The sequence below is a fragment of the Callithrix jacchus genome, chromosome 3, assembly GCF_049354715.1.
Source record: "Callithrix jacchus isolate 240 chromosome 3, calJac240_pri, whole genome shotgun sequence".
NCBI lineage: Eukaryota > Metazoa > Chordata > Mammalia > Primates > Cebidae > Callithrix > Callithrix jacchus.
This window is the reverse complement of record NC_133504.1, coordinates 110293594-110301096: the sequence shown is the minus strand read 5'-3', so window position 1 is coordinate 110301096 and position 7503 is coordinate 110293594.

Genomic DNA, 7503 nt, shown 5'->3' with positions numbered 1-7503 from the left:
ACAATTCAGGAACATTTAGTACATTCACTTGTTTTTTTTTTTTTTTGAGATGGATTCTCGCTCTGTCACCCAGGTTGGGGTCAGTGGCATGCTCTCCACTCACTGTAACCTCCGCCTCTTGGGTTCAAGCAATTCTCCTGCCTCAGCCTCTTGAGTAGCTAGGATTATAGGTGTGCCACCATGCCTGTCTAATTTTTGTATTTTTAGTAAAGACAGGGTTCCCCCATGTTGACCAGGCTGATCTCAAACTCCTCACCTCAAGTGATCCACCTGCCTTGGCCTCCCAAAGTGCTGGCATTACAGGTATGCTTCACCACACCTGGCTAATTTTTGTATTTTGGAAGAGACAAGGTTTCACCATGTTGACCAGGTTGGTCTTGAACTCCTGGCCTCAAGTGATCTGCCTACCTTGGCCTCCCAAATTGCTGGGATTATAGTCATGAGTCACTGCACCCTGCCAGGCTGATGGTTTTTAAGAAGCAGATGAGGCTTCTTCATTCTCTCTTATACCATTTACTTCAAAGGACTCTGAGGCCCTAGAAAGCAGTCAAGTTAGAAGAAGGAAGGACCCTGCCCTGCGGAATCTTTATGGAAGCTGCTGGCTGACAAGGCACCCCTGCATTGGGCCTTTATATGAGTAAGAAAAAAACTTTTGCTTTGTTAATGAACACTAGAAATTTTGGATTTATTACTTACAGCAATTTGTGTTACTCTAACAAACTATCAGGCTACTCATATTTAAAAAATTTTTTTTGAGACAGGATCTTGTTTTGTTGCCCAGGCTGGAGTGTGATGGAGCAATCATAGCTCACTAGGGTCTCAAACTCCTGGCTCAATCCATCCTCCCACCTCAGCCTCCTGAGTAACTGGGGCTACAGGTGCATACCACCACACTCATCTAATTAAAAAAAATTAATGAAATAAAATAAAAAGACTGGGCATGATGGCTCACACCTGTAATCCTAGCACTTTGGGAGGCCAAGGCAGATGGATCACTTGAGGTTGGGAGTTCAAGATCAGCCTGATCAACATGGAGAAACCCCATCTCTACTAAAAATAGGAAATTAGCTGGGTGTGGTGGCAGGCACCTGTAATCCCAGCTACTCAGGAGGCTGAGGCAGGAGAATTGCTTGAACCCAGGAGGTGGAGGTTATGGTGAGCTGAGATCATGCCATTGCACTCCAGCCTGGGCAACAAGAATGAAACTCCATCTCAAAAAAAAAAAAATTGTAGAGACAGGGTCCATGTTGCCCAGGCTGGTCTCAAACTCCTGAGCTCAAGTGATCTCCCTTCCTCAGCCCCTTAAAGTGCTGGGATTACAAGCATGAGACACTGTACCTCACAGGCTACTCACCGTTTACTTAACTTGGCAAAACATTTTTGGTCACCTGATCCAACAAAATGATTATTCTCTTTCTTTATCCCACAACATCTTCTCTATTTCTAGAAAACCACTGTCGCTTAAAAATACATAAAACAAACAATACTGAAAGGCCTCTACCTCTTCCCACTCTTCCTGCCATGAAAAGAATATGATTTCTTTTCCAGAACCTACTCTAGATTAGTTCATTTTCCACTGTGTGAACTAAGAAGAAATATTCCTTTGTATGAACCCAGGTGACACCTCTGTCCAAATGTGTTTTGATTTTACTGGAAAGGAACAAAGTTCTTCACGCCAAAATCAGCAGACTCCCACATGGGCAGGGGCTTGGGCAAATAAAAGCTACTGCTGCCATTGGTTTGGGCACCACCCCGAGATGTGTTTTGTTTGTTTCTGTTTGAGGTTTGCCAGCCAAGATTTGTAATCCTTACCTTTCTGCTGTTTAGCAAGGTTCTGAAAAAAAAGGACAGCACCTTCTGTGATGAGCATGGAGACCATAATGAGATGCAGCCACCTCTGGTGGTATGTTATGTAAGCATGAATAAGCATACCTAAGGGTTTGATGTTGGCAGGATTGACTACAGACTAACCTTGCCTTCTCCAAATTTATAAGACTTCAGGAGCTTGAGAGAGCTCTAGTCTATTTCCTTTCCCTCAGACCTATTTTCAGGTCATTTCTTCTTTTTCTTTTCTCTCTTTATTTTTATTTATTTATTTTCTTGAGGCAGGGTCTCACTCTCTTGCTCACTTTTGAAAGCAATGGCACCATCATAGGTCACTGTGGCCTTAACCTCCTAGGTTCAAGTGCTCCTCCTGCCTTAGCTTACTGAGTAGCTTGGACTATATATAGCTGCACACCACCATACTTGGCTAATTTTTTGATTTTTTTGTAGAGACAAGGTCTTGCTATCCTGCCCAGGCTAGTTTTGATCTCCTGAGCTCAAGCAATCTTCTCTCGTCCTTTCAAAATGTTGGGATTACAGGCATGAGCCACTGGACCCAGCCCTCAGATCACTTGAAAGAGGTAACTTGCTCTTCAAGACATCCGAAGGTGGATTTTTTTCTTGGATTCAATCTGAAATGAACAGAAGGTAGGGAATACAAATTTGAAATGTAGATTGGAAAAGTCAAGAGACAGTAATTGATTTCCTCTCTGCATGACCAAGGTAGCCCAAGTTTGGTCATTCTGGGATCTTAGAGTTGGCATTAGTCGAAGCACCAAAACTTTTTGTCTCTGGCCACACCAGCTCCTGGGGCACCAGCTCTCAAAGGCCTCACCCTGAACAGGGAATGTGGGTGGATATGGGTAGGATAGAAGGGGAAGGAGGGATAGAAGAAAGGACTGAGAATTTGAAACATTAGAAATAGGGGATGAGAGGCAGAATGGGGCAGAAAAAAATAGGTAAGGTGTTGGGAGAACTGGAAGGGGAAGAAATGGAAGAAGAAAGGAGAATAAGATGGGGGAGGAAAGGGAAGGGAAGGATGGAAAATGGGGAAGAGAGAGAGGAAGAATGAGGTAAATAGGTGGGAATTAACATTCACTAAGTACTTTTTAGGTAAATGATAAACACCCTTGAGGCTGGAGTCTCACTTTCAGCTTAAAGGGACTGGACTGTGGCAGGGATTTAGGCACTGAAGGCCATGGTGTCTATAAAATCTTATCCCAGATGAGACCTTATTGGAACTGAAGGTGCCTTCAGCCAGGATCAGCCACCTAATTTGGACCCTGTGCAAAATGAAAATGTAGGACCCTTTGTTCAAAATTATTAAGAATATTAAGGCCAGGCATGGTGGTTCACACCTGTAATCCCAGGAGTTTGAGACCAGGCTGGGCAACATAGCAAGACCCTGTCTCTACAAAAAATAAAAATTAGCCAAGAATGGCAGTGTGCCTCTGTAGTCCCAGCTACTAGGGAGGCAGAGAACTAGGAAGATTGCTTGAGCTCAGGAGTTTGAAGTGACAATGAACTATAATCACACCACTATGTTCCTGTCTGGGTGACATAGCGAGACCCATCTCTAAAAACGAAGAAGAGAAAGAGGAGGAGGAGGAGGAAGAAGAAGAAGAAGGAGGAGGAGGAGGAGGAGGAGGAGAAGGAGGAGGAGGAGGAGGAGGAGGAGGAGGGAAGAAAGGAAGGAAGGAAAGGAAGGAAGGAAGGAAGGAAAGAAAGGAAGGAAGAAGGAAGGAGGAAGAGGAGGAGGAGGAGGAGGAAGAGGAAGAAGAAGAAGACGAAGAAGAAGAAGGAGGAGGAGGAGGAGGGAAGAAAGGAAGGAAGGAAGGAAAGAAAGGAAGGAAGAAGGAAGGAGGAAGAGGAGCAGGAGGAGGAGGAGTAGGAGGAGCTGGGTCTCTGTGCAGGAAGTTCCCAGCATTACCCACTTCTTGCTCAGATGTAGAATAACCAAGATTACCACTTTCTCACTTTTACCTTAATAGTATGTGATTTCCATCAAATTTAGGATTTTAAAAGGGCAAAATATTAAGTTTGACTGAAAAGATGCCAATTACATATAGAGAAATTAGCACTCACAGGAAAAATAATTTTTAATTCAAAAATGTTTCATTTTGAAACAGTTTCAAATGTATAAAGTTGTGGCAAAAATAGCACAAGTATAGCCTTCACCAGTTTCTCCAAATAGTGATATTCTATGTAAACAATGGTACAATTATTAAAACTGGTAAACTAACATTGTTATTATTTTATAACTAATCTACAGGCCTTATTCAAATTTGTCAGTTGTGCCATTGATTTTAAAATATGCAAACTAGTTTTGGTCTTAAGATGTAGTTAATAACATATAGTTTTGGATGTAAGAATTTTTTCCTTAAACTGTGCTGATCATCTTGAGTTGTTTGAAGTCTTAGAGCAAACACTAAGACACTTTGATGCTGCTGAAAATCCTAAGTTGTCACGTCAAAGCACTCTTTAAGATTATCCAGTTTTGGTGCTTGAATGGCGGAGTTTGTTTCCTCTTAACTTTGGAAAGATGAATTGGTGTTAGAGACTGAATGTGTCTCCCTGGAAATTCTTATGTTGAAACCCTAACCGCTAATGTGATGGGATTAGAGGATGGGGACTTTGGGGAGTTAATGAGAATGTAAGAATGGAGCCCACATAAATGGGACTAGTGTTCCTAAAAGAAGACATACGAGAGAGTTTGCTTCTCCCCTCTCTGCCATGCAAGGCTATAAGGAGAAAACAGCCACCAGCAAACCAGGAAGTGGGCTCTCACCAGACACCAGATCGCTGGTGCCTTGATCTTGGATTTTCCAGCTCCAGAATGGTGAGAAATAAATGTTGTCGTTGTTGTTTTTTCTTAATTTTCTTTTTTTGGAGACGGGGTTTCTCCATGTTAGTCAGGCTGCTCTTGAACTCCCAACCTCAGGTGATCCACCCACCTCAGCCTCCCAAAGTGCTGGGATTACAGGCGTGAGCCACCGCACCTGGCCAAATGTTGGTTGTTTAAGCTACCCAACTGTCTATGTTATTTGTGTTATACCAGCCTGAGTTGACTAAGACAGTGAGCTTCAATAACAATGAAACAAATCCCTAGAATTTAAAAAAATTGAACATTTTACCCATTGATCAGCCTTGTCACTTGAGTATGCCCTGATGTAGTGTTAAGTATGTTCCCCAAATTTCACATGTTAGAAACATAATCCTCAAATTCATATGTTTATTGGAGGTCAGGCCTTTGGGAAGTACTTAGGATTAGGTAAAATCATCAGTGCAGGGCCCTCATGATGGAACTGGTGGCTTTTTGAGAGGAGGAGAGGCCTGAGCTAACACACTTGCTCCGTCTTGTCATATGATGCCTCCTACCACATTGTGATGCAGCAGGAAGGCCCCCACCAGATGCTGGTGAGACAGGAAAAATACAGGGTGGCCACAGAATAGAAAATTCTAAGCATCAGTTTCACAAGATTAACAAAAGGAGACTGTTGAGATAGCTGCAGAAGCTGGGGCTGATAAAACCCTAAAAACCAGACTTCACTGTATTACTGACTCTCTTGAGGACACCCTCATTTCCCTTTCTTGAATGTGTACTATTCTCTTTGCAGTAAATCTTTTACAATTTTCTGGCACATCCTTGAATTCTCTCTTGTAACAGTGTCAAGAAGCTGGACATGGGCTGAAGTCAAGTTCCCACCAGTATTTGGGGACCTCTCCCAGCCTATTTGTGTCATTGGCACTATGTTGTTGGACTTCTCAGCCTCTAGGACAATGAATTAATTAAACCTTTATTTTTTAAATTTTTTAAATTGTTTTTTTGAGACGGGGTCTCACTGTCACCCAGGCTGGAGTGCAATGGCACTATCTTGGCTCACTGCAACCTCCACCTCCCTGATTCAAGTGATTCTCCTGCCTTAGCCTCCCAAGAAGCTTGGATTACAGGAACCTGCCATCATGCCTGGCTAATTTTTGTATTTTTGTAGAGATGGGGTTTCACCCTGTTAACCCGGCTGATCTTGACTCTTGACCTCAGTGATCTACCTGCCTCAGCCTCTCAACGTGCTGGGATTACACGCATGAGCCACTATGCCTGACCATTTTTATTTCTTAAATGTAGTCGTGGGTTGCATAATGATGTTTCAGTCAGCGACAGACCACATATACAACAGTGATCTCATAAGATTATAATGGAGGGAAAAAATTTTTATTGCCTATTAATGCTGTGGCCGTGAAAAGGTCATAGAACAACACATTATTCACATGTTGGTGGTGATGCTCGTGTAATAAACCTACTACACTGCCAGTGGTATAAAACTATAGTACATACAATTAGGTGTAGCACATAATACCTAATCATAATAATAAATTACAATTACTGGTTTATTTATTTACTACACTATTCTTTTTTTGTTTGTTTGTTTTTGAGACAGAGTCTTGCTCTGTTGCCCAGGCTGGAACACAGAGGCAGGATCTCAGCTCACTGCAAACTCTGCCTCCTGGATTCAAGCAGTTATCCGCCCCAGCATCCCAAGTAGCTGGGATTATAGGCACCTGGCACTGAATCCAGCTAATTTTTTGTATTTTAGTAGAGATGAGGTTTTACCATGTTGGCCAGGCTGGTCGCGAACTCCTTATCTCAAGTGATCCACCCATGTCAGCCTCCCAAAGTGCTAGGATTACAGGCGTGAGCCACTATGCCTGGCCTACATTATGCTTTTTATTGTCATTTTAAAGTGTACTCCTTTAGTTATTATTTTTTATTTTGTGATTATATTAAAATGTACTCCTTTACTATTAAAAAAAGTTAACTATAAAACAGCCTCAGACAGGTCCTTCAGGAGGTTTTTCAGAAGAAGGAACTGTTATAATAGATGATATCTCTATGCCCAGTGCTGTGCCTTCAGACCTTCCAGAGGTACAAGATGTGGAGGTGGGAGGTAGTGGTATTAATGATCCTGACCCTGTGTAGGCTTAGGCTGATATGTGTTCTTGTGTCTTTGTGGTTAACAAAAATTTAAAATTAAAAAAGAAAAAAGGAAAAGAAAATGCTTATAGATTAAGAATATAAAGAAAGAAAAGATTTTTGTCTAGCTGTACAATGTGTTTGTTAAGTTAAATGTTATTACAAAGGAGTTAAAAAGTTGAAAAAATTAAAAAGTTTCTAAAGTAAAATGTTACATCACCAGTAAACCGAGTTCTCTTATTTTATATGGACTGAAATAACACTCAGTTGGAAAAGAGGCAAGCAGGTTTTATTCCTGGCCAGGAATGGAGGAGGGGCTCTCACTATCAATGCCCCTTCTTACCGAGCAATAGAGGCATAGGGTTTTTAAGGACTAAGTAGTCATGCAGCCTCCAGACACACAGGCTCAATTCATACATATGTCTTCATACAACCCGTGTCACAAAATGGTAGATGTTTTCTTTTAGGGGAGGGAATTTTAGCATTATAGTGATATGTTAATGACCTAAAGGCAACTAGGGGTCATCTGGTCCAGTTTGTGCCAGTTTGGGGGGGTTCTGATCTTCCTCTGGTATCTGGTCAGGGGTCAAGAAACTCTGATACTACCCCAGGCCATCTTATTTCTTTAAGTAGTTGTGCCTATAAATAAAAGAAAAACAATAAGAAAAATATCTTTCCCAGTCATTTCATCAGGGCTGTCCTGGTAA